At 44.9% G+C, this 17,726-nt stretch overlaps 1 protein-coding gene across 1 annotated transcript in view; it reads left to right on the top strand.

The window, feature by feature from the left end:
- Window positions 1-17,726, top strand: part of gpr39 (G protein-coupled receptor 39) — a 48,777-nt gene that overhangs the window by 28,876 nt on the left and 2,175 nt on the right. The window lies entirely within an intron of this gene.

Genomic DNA, 17,726 nt, shown 5'->3' with positions numbered 1-17,726 from the left:
GATTGATTCTTTGTGGCTTTCCTCTTGTGGCTGATTGAGGAAGGATCGTTGTGTTTGTGCCTGACAGACTCATAACTGCCGTTAGATCTTTGCAGTGTGAGCTGCTTTTCATGGATAACATTTAATGAATTCAGCGCTGTGCAGAAACAGCCTTAATTGCCCTTTTGTGAAAACTATTTGCAATCACTGTTCTTGGTTTAAATTAACCTTCTACCTCTCAGAAGGATGTTTGCTGTGAAGGAAACACAATTTAGTCCACAAAATCTTGACTAATGTTTGCATATTTGCAATTAAGGATGTTTTTTAATGGCTCATATCTACCTGGCACTATCTGAGCTGGCCTGCTGGTTAAACTCGCCCATCTGGCATCTCAGAATCTCATTATTATGCAGCTAATAAGCCCAAATTTCCAATCTACAAAAACCCTCTTTATTCTCTCTGTGGGAGGAAATCGTTCACTATGCTTGTGTCTGATAGTCTCTGGGTTCAAGGGAAATTTGTTCTCAGCGTCGCAGACTTTGATGATGTTTGCCTTCATCACAGGTTTCTTAGGCTTATTATCCACAGGACCGACTTCATCCAGCGTCTGAGGAGAAATCTAACCAGATCAATGAGACAGCTGCAGGATTATTTTCTCACGTCAGTTTCATTTTCTTTTGCTTCAGCAGTGGTTTGTGGTTAGATTGAAGTCACTTTAATATGAAGTCATTAAATGTGCAGTTTTTCATGCGATGTGTGTTTGAAACATACTAAATGATTAAAATTGTGGCTGTTTAATTAAATATCAAGTTTTATACTAGAAATTTTCGGTTAAAAAAAATCTCCTTTTATCACCAGTCTCTTCAAATAAAGGGAAAGGGAACTAGTGCCATAAACTAAATACTAAATGATCCAAAATCAACAAAGCCTAACATAAAATGGGAAAAGCAAGAAAAAGAATAAGCAACAACAAGGGAATCAAGCAGGAAAACCAAGAGGAAACGGGCAAGAACAATGGAAAATATGGAGGAAACACAAGGAATAAGAAGGAGCTAAACAATAGAAACAAAAGAAGAAAAGCAAAATAAAACACAGAAGAAACACAGAAGGAAAACATGGAGGTCAAGCAAGTAAAATAAGAAGCAAAAGAAAGTAAAACCAAGGAGGAAGACACAGAGGAAAGGGAAGATTTGGAGGCAAAGCAAGGGAAAAAGAGGAAACAAACAGAAAACATGGAGGAAAAGAAAGATCTGTTTTCTGATAATCATTTCCTTCATATACAATATGAAAATGTAAGTCATATATAAGCTCCTCCATTGATGTTCATATCACACCACAAACAGCTCCTGAAAGTGAAATCAGCTGCATAATCAAACAAGTGAATAAGCTCATTCGTTAACTTTTACCCTCATCAAGCAGATCTGAATAATTTCACTCCATGCTCATCTTCTCCTTCATTAGCACTCTTCAGTTGGGTAATTGTATAGATTTGACATAAGCTTTAAATCAGTAAGCAATCAGGACCGTCGTCACCGGTGAGATCCAGTCATCAATCAGGTGTTTATCAACAAATACTGGTGAAAGACTTCACTTCTCTCGATTATTCAGCTCTTGTCTTTGAGCTGTTTCCAATCATGGAAATGAAGGGCGCCGGCGATGTGGCGATGCCCTCTATTTGAGAAAATCCCCCCCACCCCCCGAGTTATGGGAGAAATTTTGTGTTTATAAGCTGCTCGCTGAGCATCCGTGTGCAGGTTTATGCAGCTTCTGGGATTTCTAAAAGAGTCAAATCAGTTGCAAAAGTTTTAAAATGAGTTTCAGAGTTTCTCCCCGTGCTGAATATTCATCTGATTATCAGGCGGACTCAGGTGTGACCCAGTCCTGATACTCTCACTGATTCACTGGGATGTTGTAGTGGTTTGTTTCGCTCTGAAATTGCATCTAAAATCTAAAACAGCATTTATAACACCCATGAGACTATTGTAAAAGATTTGTTTTTAATAATTAACTAATTATTAGGCCTTCCCTCCCCTTCCGCCAAGAATTGTTGGCAATTGTTTGATAACAGAGTTACTGCTAAAGTTACGGGCTACAGCATGGCGTCGCCTATTGGATTTTGAAGCCAGAAGTGACCATATTAGCAGATAGATTAGTAAACTGCGTTTTTCAGCTGGGGGTTGCAGCTGTCTAACTGTTATGAAGCCTCTTGGTGTAGCTAATCAGTAAACTTGGGATCATTCAGTTATCTGATGAACTGTAAAATTTTGTAAAACCTTTCCGGTTTTACTGAATAAAAGAGTAATTAGCAATATTTTTAAAAAGGCCACAAACAAATCAATAAATTCAAGCCAATTCAGTTCAATTGTATTTATATAGAGCCAAATCAGAACTATAGATGACTCAAGGTGCTTTATATTGTAAGTTTAAGACCCTACAATGATACAGAGAAAACGCCAACAATCAGATGACTCCGTATGAGCAAGCACTTGGTGACAGCGAGGAGGAAAAACTCTCTTTTAACAGGAAGAAACCTCCTGCAGAACCAGACTCAGGGAGGGGCAGCCATCTCCTGGAACCGATAAATCAATAAACAAATTATTCTCCTGAAGACTAATGCAGCCAAGAGTCTTTTTACAGGCGCCCCCTGCTGGTCAGTTAAAAAAAATTCAGGTTTACAACATGTCTTGATGCAGGCTCAATCATGCAGGTAAGGAAATCTCAAAAAGCTAATTCTCTTCACCTTATTCACCTTATTCAATGGGGCTAGTTTAATGACACACTCCCAAAGGGATTTGTGTGTCCTCCCATGGACCTTTCACTTGTTAGGCGAGTGTGTAAACCACAGTATTTCCTGTATGAGCTACACAGAAAAACCCATCCGAGGTCTGAAAGGGGAAGATTTTCCATGTAAATGAGGCAGCGGTCGGTCTGATTTCTTTCTCTTTTTTTAGCTCTTATTAAAAGTGTAAATCATACTTACGCCAGGCAGAGACTCGGCTCGCCCCCTTTTCTCCTGCTGTGAGATGCACAGAGGAACTGGGAAGCTCAATCAAACACACTCCAATTACAACAAAAAGACAGACAATTAATTGTTCCAATAATCTCCTTTAATTGCCTGCTAATTAGCAGGCAGTTATATTTTGCCTGGCAGAGAGACAGTGAGAGTGTGTGTGGGTGTTTAATGTCAACAAGTTCGGGAACATCACTGATGAGTGCATCAGCTGAGATTGGAGTTTTTGAGGAAGGTGCATTCAGCGTGAAGAGAGTGACATTAAAACAATAAAGATTTATCAATGACATGAAGGAAGGCTCATGCAATCACATGTTCAGCTGCATCCTAACTCCTCTGCAGAGACATTACTGATCTGTTCTGACTCAGGGGCATATTGCCAGGTGAACGTCTCGGCTGTGATCAGCGAGCCGATGTGATAGGTAGATCTATAGGGGGAAAAAACACCTTTAAAGAAAGAGAGATACGGCCACTTCATGATCTGCTGCCAGGATTCGATGATGCATCCAATCCGTAACCTGCTGCATCGTTACATTTTTAATGCAACATATTGGAAATATGAACTTTGCAGGTTTTAAAGTACAAAAAAAATTTGCCTCGATGTATCATCCCTCCAGGTTTTACTGAAATTGAATCAGTGGAGTGTGTGATATCTATAGTGCCTTCATTTGAACAGTTAGGATCATTTATAAGGCTGGTGGGATAAAGGATGGCAGGTCTTCATCAATTTAAGTGTAGGAAAGTGGCATTTTTTTAAAGCTATGATGTCCCACTGTTAGTGGAGCAGGACTGGAAGGACCCACTGGAGACGCATATTATGAGAAATGTGTGCACTTATCCCAGTTAGAGCTGAAACAGTCAATCCTCAGCAGTATTGGTAATATTCAGTCAAAAAAAAAAAAACCCAAACCTGCTAGGTTTGGTTATAAAGTGCCAAAAGAAACAAGCAATTAAAAGCCAGACTGACAATCCTAGAGATTTGAACCTGAGGCTTTGGGAGCCCCACAGGGTTCGTGGCCCCGGGCAGTTCCTGGCAGGAGAACCGGCACTGCAAGTCTCCAACATGAACACACTTGGAGTGCATCCACATCCAGCTGCTTAGATTTATAAATGTGTATGGTTTTATGTGCTTTAACCGTTAGTCCTGAATGAAATTGCATTTTTCATCCAAAACAAATGTCAGATTGGTGGAAATCATCAGTTTATGGCTGGGATGGGCAACATTTTTCCTCTGAGTTTCAGACTGACTTATAAAAGGAAGGGGTCTCACACTGAACAGAAAAATAACACAAAGTGCTGAAAAATGTAAAAATCCATGACTGCTGACAGACACGACTCCCTGCTTTACAATAAGCCTGGATCCTTGTTTCATCTCTAGTTCTAGTCTCAGACCTGACATACAACCGTGGACTTTTTAAGCATCAGGTAACTGCTGTCTTTAACCGTATCTGTCAAAGTCAAGTTAAATTCTTTATCAACGCTGTGAAATCACACTGTCTTCCAGCAAAAGAAGAAATAGGAGAAGCTAAATAAATGAAACTGAATTGGAGAATTGTTGTTTATTCAACTGTTTCATTGTGAAAGTACACAGTGGCGTCTCTGATCTTCTCTGTGCTGCCTACAGTTAGTTAGATGTTGTTCTTTTTGAGACAACACAGGGAGGTGGGTGCTGCAAATATGAGTTTTTCAGTTTTCCATTAGAAAGTTGTTTTAATATCTGAAAATAAAAACATGTCAGGATTCAACATTAGATCAGATCTTCAGCCTTTAATGACAGTTCCTCCCCTCTGAAGACTTTTGAAATGCCAGAGCTCAAAAATGCATCATCCTCCCACACTAGGAGGATCTGGAGATTTGCAGCACACAAGACTTCATTTTTTGCAGTAGACTGTCATCAATTATAACTCTCCTTTTTTGTTCACTGACATTTGAAAATCATCTTCAAAAAATATTCAACCTGAAAATCTCTGATTATCTTGCAAACCTGACAAAGTATTTCCTTTCTTGTGCTTTTGTCATTCATTTTAATCTTCTGATCATCTGCTTATTGCTAGTGCTCCTATTGATGGTCTAGCTGGATTTAGCAAGAACTTTGGTTTGTTTCTGGACTTGAACTCAATAAAAAGTCAAAACCAGAGATCACACGCAGGGCTCAAACCCAGAGACCACAGGGACCAACCTTAGAGACCAAGCCTATAGACTGCAGGGACCAAACGCATGGCTCAAAACCAAAGACTAAACCCAGAAATCACAGGGACCAAATTCAGAGAGTAAATCTGCGGAACAAAACTAGGGATCAAATCCAGAAATCCCAGAGCCCAAACCCTCAGGGACTGAGAGTTGAAACATAGATCATTGGTAAACCCTCACTTTTGACTTCAGCTTTCTAGTACAACACCTGCAGTTACTGTTATGACCTCATCAACCCATTAATCAATTGGATGCTCCTTCGGTTCTCAAGGTCCAGCTTCAACTAGATTAATCCACCATTTTTTTAACATAATACCATAAAATCAGACTTGAATTCTCTTTCTGCCTCCCTTCACACTTGACTGCAAACCCTTTTCTCAGTGCGCTCTGAAGGTGAAGATGACAGTGTTGTCACTTATTAAATAAATTGCTTTGGCCAGCTGACCAAATTGTTTTTGGAATCTGGAGAAGGTCATAAAGAGAATATATTTCCAGATATTTTTAATAAAAAGACACTTTAAATTACCCGAGAGGGTCTAATTATCTACCAAAGTGTCAAGGAGAAATGACTCAGAGCAACATGAATCTCTAAAGTTGTTTTTATCTGTGTCTGTCACCTCTGCCTGCTCATTTATTTTTGTATTCCAGCAGTGTTCCTTTCTTCTGACTTGTCTTCATCTCACTTTCTTCCTCTTTGTACTTTCACTCAGATGAACCCTCTGTCTTTACTGTCTTCACAAACCTTGATTTGAATTCCTCTTTGAAAGTGATCAGAACTAGAGTTATTACCGGTGACATCGCTTGGTATTGATTCAGACTGGTCACGGTACAGCTGGCCTTAATGAACAATACCATACATGTGTGTCACGGTCCTGGGTCTCCTGACCCAGCGTTTTTAGTTCTTTGTGATTTTCGTATTATTGTACTTGTGTGTGATTTATTCTATGGCTTCTAGTTTTGATCCCTTGCCCTTCATGTCTCCCTGTGTGCCCCTCTGTGTATCTGTGAGCCCTCGTCTCTCCTTATGTTTTATTCCATGCTTCCCCTGCCCATTATGTCTAAGTTCTCCCCGTGCTCTCTCTTCCCCCTGTGTGCCCTCTATGTATTTATGAGCCCTCGTCCCCTTTCGTGTTTATTCCGTGTCTCCCCTGCCCGTTACGTTGGTGTTCTACTCGTGCTCTCTCTCCTCTGTACTTCCTGTTTCACCTCTCCCGTCAGTGTTCAGTACACCCCGCCCTGTCTCGTTATGATTATCAGTGTCACCTGTGTTCCCCGTGTGTTCCCACTCCCCTCGTTAACCCTCTGTGTATTTCTGTCTGCGTCTCCCTCTGTTCAGTGTGACGTCGTCCCTCATGCCGTGTGTGGATCTCCCTGTGTCTCTCTAGTTTGTGGTTTCCCAGTTTAGTTCAGTTTGTATATTTGTTCTGCCAGCGAATAAAGCTGAGTTTTGAGTTCATTCCCTCGTGCCTGTGAGTCCTGCGTTTTGGGTCCTACTCCTGCCTGCCGCACGGCGATCCGTGACAGTACGACGTCACCAGTAATGGATCCAGCGGACTCACCGTGGAAGCGCAGCTCCCGTTTTGACGGGACTCGGCTAGTGCTTGGAGGGCCTCCGTGCTGCCGCTCCTCACTAGCTGCTTACCCTTCGGTCCACTCACCTGCTTCCTCTCCGCGGACGCCCAGGTCTCGCAGAAAACGCTCCAGCCGGTCCCGGGAGGATTACTACGAGCCTGCAAGCAATCAGCTCACGCCTGCACAAGCCTTCTACAAGATGTTAGGGATTATTATCGTGCCGCCCGACTCACCCAGCGTTTCCACTTCACAGCAGGAGCCTGGGACTCTTCTCGACCAACCGCCTAGGGTGAGTGACAAAGTCCCCCTACGTTCGCCTTCTGTGTCGAGGGATAAACGTACCGTTTCCCCCAAGGCCGCTAACGTCGGCTTCATGAACTCTAGATCTTCTGTTCCTCCTGTTCCAGAAAATGACAGTATTTATTTTGAGAGCGATCGTTTCCACTGTGGTTCAAAAGACTGTGCTTCTGATGCTCCTTCGGACCCAGGAGTTAAGACTGTTTCATCTGGAACTGTTTATTCTGGAGCTATGTTTATTCAGTCAGCTGCCCGTCCGCTTTCAGCTCAGTCCCCTGCTCAGCAACCGTCTGTAGCTCAGTCTCCAGTGTCACCTGCTCAGCAGCCACCTGTAGCTCAGTGTCCTGTGTTTCCTGCTCAGAAGCCGCCTGTAGCCCAGACACCAACTCCACCACCACCATTTTCGCCCCAAGCTCTGTTAGCTGCCCGGCCCGAAGCTCTGTTAGCCGCCCGGCCCGAAGCTCTGTTAGCCGCCCGGCCCGAAGCTCAGTCGCCACCTCCACCACATTCAGCCTCGCTTCCCATAGCACAGTCACATCCACAGCCTGACTTACTACAAACCTTATTTCAATCCTTAGCCCAGTCAATAGCTCAGTTGGTAGAGGAATCATCAGCCTTATCGACAGCTCAGTTAGCTCCCTCGCAGCCCTTCACAGCTCAGTTAGCTCCCTCGCAGCCCTTCACAGCTCAGTTAGCTCCCTCGCAGCCCTTCACAGCTCAGTTAGCTCCCTCGCAGCCCTTCACAGCTCAGTTAGCTCCCTCGCAGCCCTTCACAGCTCAGTTAGCTCCCTCGCCGCCACCCGCAGCTCAGTTAGCTCCCTCGCCGCCACCCGCAGCTCAGTTAGCTCCCTCGCCGCCACCCGCAGCTCAGTCTCCTGTGTCCCCGCTAGCTCCATTTTCACCTCTACCATCGCTTCAGTCATCAGTTCGGTCTGCCACTCAGTCGCCCTTAGCTCCATCATCCACACTACCACCTGTTTCTCTTCCACCACAACCGTCACTACACCCAGCCACTCAGGCTGCTACTCAGTCAGTCATTCAACCCATAGCCCTGCCATTAATATGCTCTGTAGCTGAGCCACTAGCCGCCCGACCCGCAGCCACTTCAGCCACTCCTCCACCCGTCACACCTCCACTACAACCATCACTGCAGTCTCTAGCGCAGTCACCTGCAGCTCTGCTTTCCCCAGTGCAGTCTCCAGTGTCCCCAGTGCAGTCTCCAGTGTCCCCAGTGCAGTCTCCAGTGTCCCCAGTGCAGTCTCCAGTGTCCCCAGTGCAGTCTCCTGCAGCCCTGCTGTCCCCAGTGCAGCCTCCTTTAGCACAGTCACCCACTCAACCACCAGCACCACAACCGTCACTACCTCTAGTTCATTCCCCTGTGAAGTCATTAACTCCACCACCTACTCCACTCTCACCACCACCGTTACTACAGACATCAGTTCAGTTCCCTGTGCAGTCATTTACTTCTCCACCGTTAGCAGCTCAGGTCCCCGTGTGTCCAGCAGCTCAGGTCCCCGTGTGTCCAGCAGCTCAGGTCCCCGTGTGTCCAGCAGCTCAGGTCCCCGTGTGTCCAGCAGCTCAGGTCCCCGTGTGTCCAGCAGCTCAGCTCCCGCTCTCACCCGTGTCTCCAGTAACTCAGTTAGCTGCCCAGCAGCCACTCTCCGCTCAGTCTCCTGTGTCGCCAGTTTTGCTCATTCACTCCATGCAGAGAGGTAACTGGATTTCTACTCAGGGTGCTATCCATGGTTTAGCCGCCGTTGGCACAGTTTGCCACTCCAGGGCTTCCCCAGAGGCTAGGTCTCAGTCACCAGCTGATTCTGGACCCCTGAAGTTTAAGCAGCCCCCTAAGAACTGCACCATGTTCGCATTGCCTGGGCAGAGTCAGTGCTCAGTGCAGCGCCAGTTGTCCTCATATCGGCCGAAGGACTTCATGCCTGTTGGCGTTGTTTTGGTCTCCGCTGGAGGGTCCGAGGGGCCCGTCCAGCCTCCTGTCTCCGCTGGAGGGTCCGAGGGGCCCGTTCAGCCTCCTGTCTCCGCTGGAGGGTCCGAGGGGCCCGTTCAGCCTCCTGTCTCCGCTGGAGGGTCCGAGGGGCCCGTTCAGCCTCCTGTCTCCGCTGGAGGGTCCGAGGGGCCCGTTCAGCCTCACGCCGCATCAGCTGGAGGGCCCGAGGAGCCTGTCCAGCCGCCATCTGCAACCTCGCCTGGCCCGGCCTCAGCCTCTGCCCAGCCGCCATCTGCAACCTCGCCTGGCCCGGCCTCAGCCTCTGCCCAGCCGCCATCTGCAACCTCGCCTGGCCCGGCCTCAGCCTCTGCCCAGCCGCCATCTGCAACCTCGCCTGGCCCGGCCTCGGCCTCTGCGTCCTCGCCTGGCCCGGCCTCGGCCTCTGCGTCCTCGCCTGGCCCGGCCTCGGCCTCTGCGTCCTCGCCTGGCCCGGCCTCGGCCTCTGCGTCCTCGCCTGGCCCGGCCTCGGCCTCTGCGTCCTCGCCTGGCCCGGCCTCGGCCTCTGCGTCCTCGCCTGGTCCGGCCTCCTCAGAGCCTTCGTCCTCGCCTGGTCCGGCCTCCTCAGAGCCTTCGTCCTCGCCTGGTCCGGCCTCCTCAGAGCCTTCGTCCTCGCCTGGTCCGGCCTCCTCAGAGCCTTCGTCCTCGCCTGGTCCGGCCTCCTCAGAGCCTTCGTCCTCGCCTGGTCCGGCCTCCTCAGAGCCTTCGTCCTCGCCTGGTCCGGCCTCCTCAGAGCCTTCGTCTGCTGCGGCCTCCTCAGAGCCTTCGTCTGCTGCGGCCTCCTCAGAGCCTTCGTCTGCTGCAGCCTCCTCAGAGCCTTCGTCTGCTGCAGCCTCCTCAGAGCCTTCGTCTGCTGCAGCCTCCTCAGAGCCTTCGTCTGCTGCAGCCTCCTCAGAGCCTTCGTCTGCTGCAGCCTCCTCAGCCTGTGCTTCGCCTGGTCCCGCCTTGACTGGTCCCATGCCCACCGGGCCTCGGCCAGTACGCCTGACACTGGAGAGCCGCCGCCGCTGCCTTCCGCGCGGCCGGCCCCCGGACCAGCGCTGTCATCGTCGCCGCCGCCGTTGCCTCGCGCACGGCCGGCCTCCTGAACTGTTTCCACGTCGCCGCCGTTGCCTCGCGCACGGCCGGCCTCCTGAACTGTTTCCACGTCGCCGCCGTTGCCTCGCGCACGGCCGGCCTCCTGAACTGTTCCCACGTCGCCGCCGTTGCCTCGCGCACGGCCGGCCTCCTGAACTGTTCCCACGTCGCCGCCGTTGCCTCGCGCACGGCCGGCCCCCTGAACTGCTCTGTGTTTGAGTTATTTTCTTGGGCTCCGGTGTTTGCTGTGCTCTTCTTTTGTTTTCTGTTCCGAGCCCTCCGTCCTGGGCCCCCGCCGCCCGCCCTGGGTTTTCTGTTTGGTTTTGTTTTTCTGTGTTTGGGCTGTCTGGAGCCAGCCCTTGAGGGGGGGGTACTGTCACGGTCCTGGGTCTCCTGACCCAGCGTTTTTAGTTCTTTGTGATTTTCGTATTATTGTACTTGTGTGTGATTTATTCTATGGCTTCTAGTTTTGATCCCTTGCCCTTCATGTCTCCCTGTGTGCCCCTCTGTGTATCTGTGAGCCCTCGTCTCTCCTTATGTTTTATTCCATGCTTCCCCTGCCCATTATGTCTAAGTTCTCCCCGTGCTCTCTCTTCCCCCTGTGTGCCCTCTATGTATTTATGAGCCCTCGTCCCCTTTCGTGTTTATTCCGTGTCTCCCCTGCCCGTTACGTTGGTGTTCTACTCGTGCTCTCTCTCCTCTGTACTTCCTGTTTCACCTCTCCCGTCAGTGTTCAGTACACCCCGCCCTGTCTCGTTATGATTATCAGTGTCACCTGTGTTCCCCGTGTGTTCCCACTCCCCTCGTTAACCCTCTGTGTATTTCTGTCTGCGTCTCCCTCTGTTCAGTGTGACGTCGTCCCTCATGCCGTGTGTGGATCTCCCTGTGTCTCTCTAGTTTGTGGTTTCCCAGTTTAGTTCAGTTTGTATATTTGTTCTGCCAGCGAATAAAGCTGAGTTTTGAGTTCATTCCCTCGTGCCTGTGAGTCCTGCGTTTTGGGTCCTACTCCTGCCTGCCGCACGGCGATCCGTGACAATGTGAGTGTTTTCTCTCTTTTGCCTCCTTTTATCTTAAAGCATTAAAAGAATTTAACTTGGGGGCTGATACTGTCTGTAGCTTGTTTTCTTCAAACTTGATGATTGTTCTGAGAGGAATCCCTGCAGACCACAAAGTGTTTGGCTGACGACAAACATGATGCAGAGTGCTGCTTTCCACTCAGATTTCTTCATCACCTCTTGTTTGCGTTGTTTAAAAGCCTGCCCACAAACAAACCTGTTTTTTATGAGACCAGTGACCCTGCTAGGCAACAGCATGCGTGGCTCTGGGGTTGATCCTTCCTAACAGAGAGCAAACTCCAAGTCACATCAGCAGGCAGGTGGACCAGCCTCAGGTCCTGCAGCGAAGCTGTGTTTGTACATGGCGAGACCCGACATGAAGCTGCAGGGCGTCATGAAAAATTAGTGTCTGTGTCTGGAAAATAAGACACATGCATCTGATGGGGTCAGCAAAAACAGACAGCAAACTGTTTATTAAAGGCGGACATCTGGATTCTGTATTTTGAAGCCTTAACGTTTTTGTAGAAGGTAGAAGTGACCATATTTGGATATATTTGATTAGCAAGCTGCATTTTTTAAAACACAGGATAAAATCGCCAACAGCAGCCACAACCGAAAAGTTCAGTTCAGTCATTCAGCTTAGCAGGGATCTGACCACAGCTCCCTGTCAGTTATTTTTTAAAAACTCTGTAACAGCTGTAAGAAGGACAAAGAGAAACACATCCAAAGAAGGTAAAGTTTCATTCCAGGTTGAAGGTAAATATATATATGTGGACATTTTATGTCTACGAATGAGCCTCGTAGAGCATCAGTTATAGGTACTTCAGTGTTAGCATGCACCCATGTTCTTGACAGACGATCACTGCTTAATGACCTGATAAACATGGTGGTCATGGCCTCAAAACTAGTCAATGACCAACCACCGGTTGCAAGGGAAAAGTGAATACTCCTGGAGCTGCTGTGAGAGGTTGATGGCTAAATGATCCCCTGGTCAGCATCTGTCACTAGGGAAAAATGTGCATTCCCCTAGCTTTGGTCGCTAGCATATTACTGCGGTCATAGTTTGAATGGAAGTAACAAACTCTGTCCAGCTGTTCTCTGCGCTGTAGTGAAACTGAAGTGTGTGCCCCAACCGAAAAATGCAACACAAACATTTCCAGTTTGTGTTGATTATTTTGTTCTGTTAATTGTGTTAATTATTAAAATATGGGCATGTTTTTCAGAAGTTCATTATAGATGTTAAAACATAAACATGATTTGAAAGGGGCTGACCCACCCATCGGGGCCTCCCTAAGCTGGTTGCAATAACCAATTTGGTCATTTTGAAATTAAAATGTACTTTTCTGAGTTCAAAATGCAATTTTAGTTACTGTTGTTTAAAAAAAAGTAAAGTTTTAGTGAAGTAAAATGTCTTTTCATACTACTTTTAGTTTGTCGATTTGGTCCATTAAACCTTGGCGTCTGTAAGACTGACATTGCCATACATTGAGGCTAGGCTATAAAAACAACAAACAACATATATTCACTTTCACTTTTTTGGCTTGTAAATGTGACAGATAAGTTAATGCAGCTTTTTTAAAAAAACAAAACAAAACACGACACATGCTTCAGGCGCTCATGTTTTTAGTCTAAGATAAGATGGGATATAAAACAGAGGAACTTCAGCCCAAAAGGCCCATTAAAATGCATTTCAGGCTGCCAGAATTCCCAAATTTCTGTCAGGTTTTCTGAGGCAATGCCCTTGATGTCTTTATTTTGAACTATTGACATCTCTTTATAAAGTCTCTAACATCACTGGCAAACCTTAAGACAGGCTGCAAGGGATCAAAGCTCACTGACACTTGAGATTAGCATTAAACTGAACCTGAACCTTTATAAACAAACACTAATGAGTGCACTTAGTCTGCATGTGAGAAACACAGACTGATTTTTCAGTTTTTTTATTCTCCCTTTTCATCTCTTAATATCAGGATGGATGATTCCCCCACCCAGCGTCTTTGGACATGGTGTTATACATGAATGTGTTTATGTTTGTGCTCCTCAGCAGGAAGCATTTGTCTCACATCAGATAATTTTGTGAATGCAGAAAGGCTGTTTGGTTGCAGCTTAATCCCCATTAAAAACACTGTAGGGAGACGGATATACAGCAGAAGAGAGACCGAGGGTGTGTTTGTCCTTTCAGAGAGTTCAGGGCATGACTCAGACATGAATGATGAAGTGTGAGTAATTGCAGTGGTATATTCAGATATTTCACTTAAATGTGCTCTCTGTATATTTTTACATTTATTAAATGTCATTGTATTGCTGCCATGTGAATGGATTGTAACTTAAAACAGGAAACCTCCCATTAGGTCTGTGGATTGATTTGTGCACCACCATGGTGGTGGCAAAGGCAGGAAGGAGACAGCAACACCGGACAACCACAATCAATGGAGGAGGATGACAACAGGACAGTTAAGAATTAGGCAGGATTTAGTGGAATCTATAAGAAAAAAGGTGGGGGAGGAGGACTGGGCGGTTGAACCAAATCAAAGAAAGTAATAAAACAAAAAGAGGTCGAGAGCTCCCAGGGCCTAACTAAAACAAAAATGCAAAACAAAAGGCCTACCTAGCTGCTCGACAAAAGGTCAGTGAAAACATACAAAAGTGGCATCAACCACATACCCTAGTGTGTCTAACAGTTTAACACCTGCAATCAGTGTATAGGGTACCCCAGCTTACCTGCCCAGCCTCCCACCACACATAATATAAAGACACCTGTTCGCAAATGTTTGTCATAGCAGAAGCCAGCAACCACCAGCTGGCCAGGGAGCTGCTCATTTGTAGTGATCCTTGGCGTGTGATTGGCCAACTGGGCCCAGACCAGCCAATAGACACATGCCAATCAACTTCGAACTGGCCAATAGGTGGAGGCTTGACACCTGAAAGATAAATAGAACACAAAAGCAAAGCCACATCTCTTGGCACGTAACAGTGCATGAAAATGTAGGTTGATCCATTAAGATCCAAATGATGTGAAGCTTATAGCTTTAGAAATAGAGTCAAATAATTCTGTGTTAATGTAAACAACCAGCTCGCAAGATAAAGACAAACTAACACTGGTTCAGATAATATTTTACTACCGACAAGGTTGGTGAACAAATTTGCGACTGTTTGTCATCATCCTGAACAATCTGATTGTTAAGTGATGACGTGACGAATCCTACTTCCGGGCCTAAAGTAGTCTGCGTTTAATATGGCTTTTGTGTTGTTAACATGTTTAATGTTATGTATTTTCTTCTATTTAATCTCAAAAAGCTCCTAAAACAGTCAGTGATCACTGTTGACCTCCCTCGGCTTTTATTACCGCTAATTTATTTAAGCTCAGTTTTTAAAACCTTAGGATGTAACTACAGCCCAGCCCATGCAGCAGTATATGAATGACTAACCTCGTATTGTGGATGGATTATCTCAGTTGTTCTCCTGGCTGAAGTTTGGTCCTTTTACAGCATCCTGCCATGCGATTACATTTGTTCCTGACCACCGAGAACACTCACGTTAACTTTTATCGAGTGGGAAAAAAGTTAGCTTGTTTATATTATGCTAACATAGCTGTGTTGCTAGCAGTCACGTAGCACATCATTATATACCAGCTAGCCCAACTTCAGTAACCCTACAAACGTCACTGCTGTTTAGTTTTCTGTCTTCATTTATGCTGGAAGTGATAGCAGAGCTGTACGTTTTAATTTGTTTCCAAAACCCCGCAGTCAGGACATGCTATATTGTATTTAGATAGAAGCTAGTTTGCCAACTCCCTGCTAACTTCTAACTCCGTTAAATGTCATAAATTCCGTTTTCATGGATGCCTGGATGTTAAACTCAATTGTTACACCTGGTAGAGCAGAATGCTGATCATTTTATTAAAGATGAAAGACTTTAGACAGTTTTTCAACTCTCAGTAATGCCATAGCGATCATTTGATATATGGACCTGCAGCGGAGTTTAGGTCCAGACACGGCTAGTGACGTCAGACTGAATAGGTGTCACCGCTCAGACCTCCACATCAGCGCTGGTGTAGCGGGAGAAAAAGTCAAAACTGGAATCAGTTGGTTTTTTTTTTTTTTTTTTGTTTGCTCATTTTTTATTATATATAATATGAAATATTTAAGTTTATTGTATTTGCTGTAAAAAAGTTTGCATAATAATTAATATAATTTGTAGTGTCAAGCAATTTTTTTATAGATTTCTAAACTTAAATAAATATTAGTGCTGTCAATAGATTAAAAAAAATTAACTAACTAATCTCACAATTTTCTGTTATTAATTGCGATTAATCTCAATTACTTTATTAATAGCCTGGCTCCAATTACATTTTTTTATTCTTTATATTTTAAGTAATTATCGTTGTTCACCGAAGTCCAGTGGTCTCCGGTGAGAGCGACATTCCTTACTTGCACAAGCTTGCTGGACTGCTGAGCCCTCTGGTCCCCATACAAAGTGTGCAGTCTCGACACAATGGTTCCTCTCGAGGGCAGATTGTAACACTCATCTCCTGATGCAGCACGAATGACTTCTCTCAGTCCATCATCTTCTACTATGCTAACTGGTCGGCAGTTTTTAGCTATCCAAACAACCAAGGAATTGGTTACCTTTTCTCTCACATTTTTTGTTATTCGTCCACAAGCACCATACTCCTGAAGCATAGACTGGCGAGGTCCCGTAGAGGTGGATTCAGTTGGGTGTTTTGCTCTCAGGTGATACGCCAGTGATGAACTGCTTCTGTGGTACTTGAATTCAGCGTTGCAAATTGTGCATCTTACTCTCGTTTTGTCCAACAAGCCATCAGGCAACTTCTTAAAGAGAAACTTTCCACCCAAAAGTCCGCCCTCGTCCATGCTTGCGTGTGTTAGCTAGTGTTAGCTAGATAGTAGCATGGTGTCACTTCTTCTTCTTCTAATCATTTCTGTCAGGCCAAACGCCAGCATAGCACACTGTTGCCCCCTCCTCCAGAGGTGCTCATGAATTTAAAGGTCTTAGATTACAGGAAATTAATAAAAAAACAAAATCAGCGTTAAATTTTTTTAATGCATTAAACATTTCGCGTTGATCTTAACAATTAACGCGATAATTTTGACAGCACTAATAAATATATAAAAATAAATTGTTTAACCAATCTACATAACGAATAATTAAAGTTGTCCTCTAAAATAAATTGACACAAATGCACTAATATGTATAATTCAATTTTAATTAGTAATGTAACTGCAATGCATAGATAAAACATCAGCTAAATTTTCTCAGTTTTGATTGGTGTTACGCTGTGAATAAATTATGAATTTATGAGAATTTATTATTTACCATTTACCAGCTCTTTTGGAATTGGGATTGCATTTCAAGTAGAGCAGGGCGATATGACCAAAAATATTTATCATGATATACATTTGAAAATTTGCGATAACGATATAACTGACGATATAATTGACACTAGACAAAATACTTTACAATTCCACAACTTTATTAGTGGCAAAAAAACAAACAAACAAACCCATCAATGTATTTTCACTTAAACAAGCAGCTGTTTTTTTTAAATGTGCATTAAAGCTATATAAAAATTTAACAGTGCAAATCCAAATTCCTTGCTGACAGTGGCATTTCCAGTGGAAACTGGCTGACATATCCTCAGCATAACCATGTATAATATCCACAAAACTTAAAAAGAGGTTATACACACACAATACGGTAATATTATGTTAAAACACAGTACGTATCACTCTGCGAGGCTCCTGCCTACGATAGCCGTAATGCTCCGACAACCCATCAAGCCGTGCGGCTTCGTAGGTTAGCAAAGTCGTACTAAAACATTTGACAGATTTTCGCGCGCCGTGTACATAAAATTGTTTCGAGGTCAGTAAACACAACCAGAATTCACACATAAGGCACACAGGATTATAAAGGGCACTGTTGATTTTCAGAAAAATCAAAGGATTGATTTTAAGTGTGCCATATTTTCGAAAAACACGGTAATAACGATGGCCCGCTAGCATGCTCTACCAAAAATAGTGCTTTGTTGTGTATCTGACGGACGAAAGCTAAACCAGTTCCACACCACTGAAGTTGCAGCATTTTTACAAACCAATTCTGGTTCATCCGTTTCATTCAACGATCCGCTTTCGCCCTTCTCATTCCCCGTCGCCGGCACGCTTTTTCCTCCATGTGCGTATAAAAACAAAGGCACTGCACGTGCGCTTTCCCCCCATATTCTATTGCGATATTTCATTTTCTTATCATTATCAACATTATACCGGTATTACATTTCAAGGGTAAAGTTGAAATACTTTTTTGGGAATAAAGGTGAAAAACTGTTATGAATAAAGTAAAATATCAAGAACATAGCTTTTTAAAGAATAAAGGTGGTGTTTTAGCTCGTCACCCTTCCTTTGAGTAAGTTTGATTAAACATATTTTCTTTTTAACAAACATGTAGCATATTAAATGTTTTGTCTTGTTTCCTGTCTTTTTAAAATTATTATATGATATTGACAGACACGAGAGTTTTAAAAAAGTCATCA

This window comes from Rhamphochromis longiceps, linkage group LG16 (assembly GCF_057381845.1).
Source record: "Rhamphochromis longiceps isolate RC_006_pf linkage group LG16, R_longiceps_female_GT1.1, whole genome shotgun sequence".
NCBI lineage: Eukaryota > Metazoa > Chordata > Actinopteri > Cichliformes > Cichlidae > Rhamphochromis > Rhamphochromis longiceps.
The sequence above is the reverse complement of the archived record's forward strand: the minus strand, read 5'-3'. Positions and strand labels throughout refer to the sequence as shown.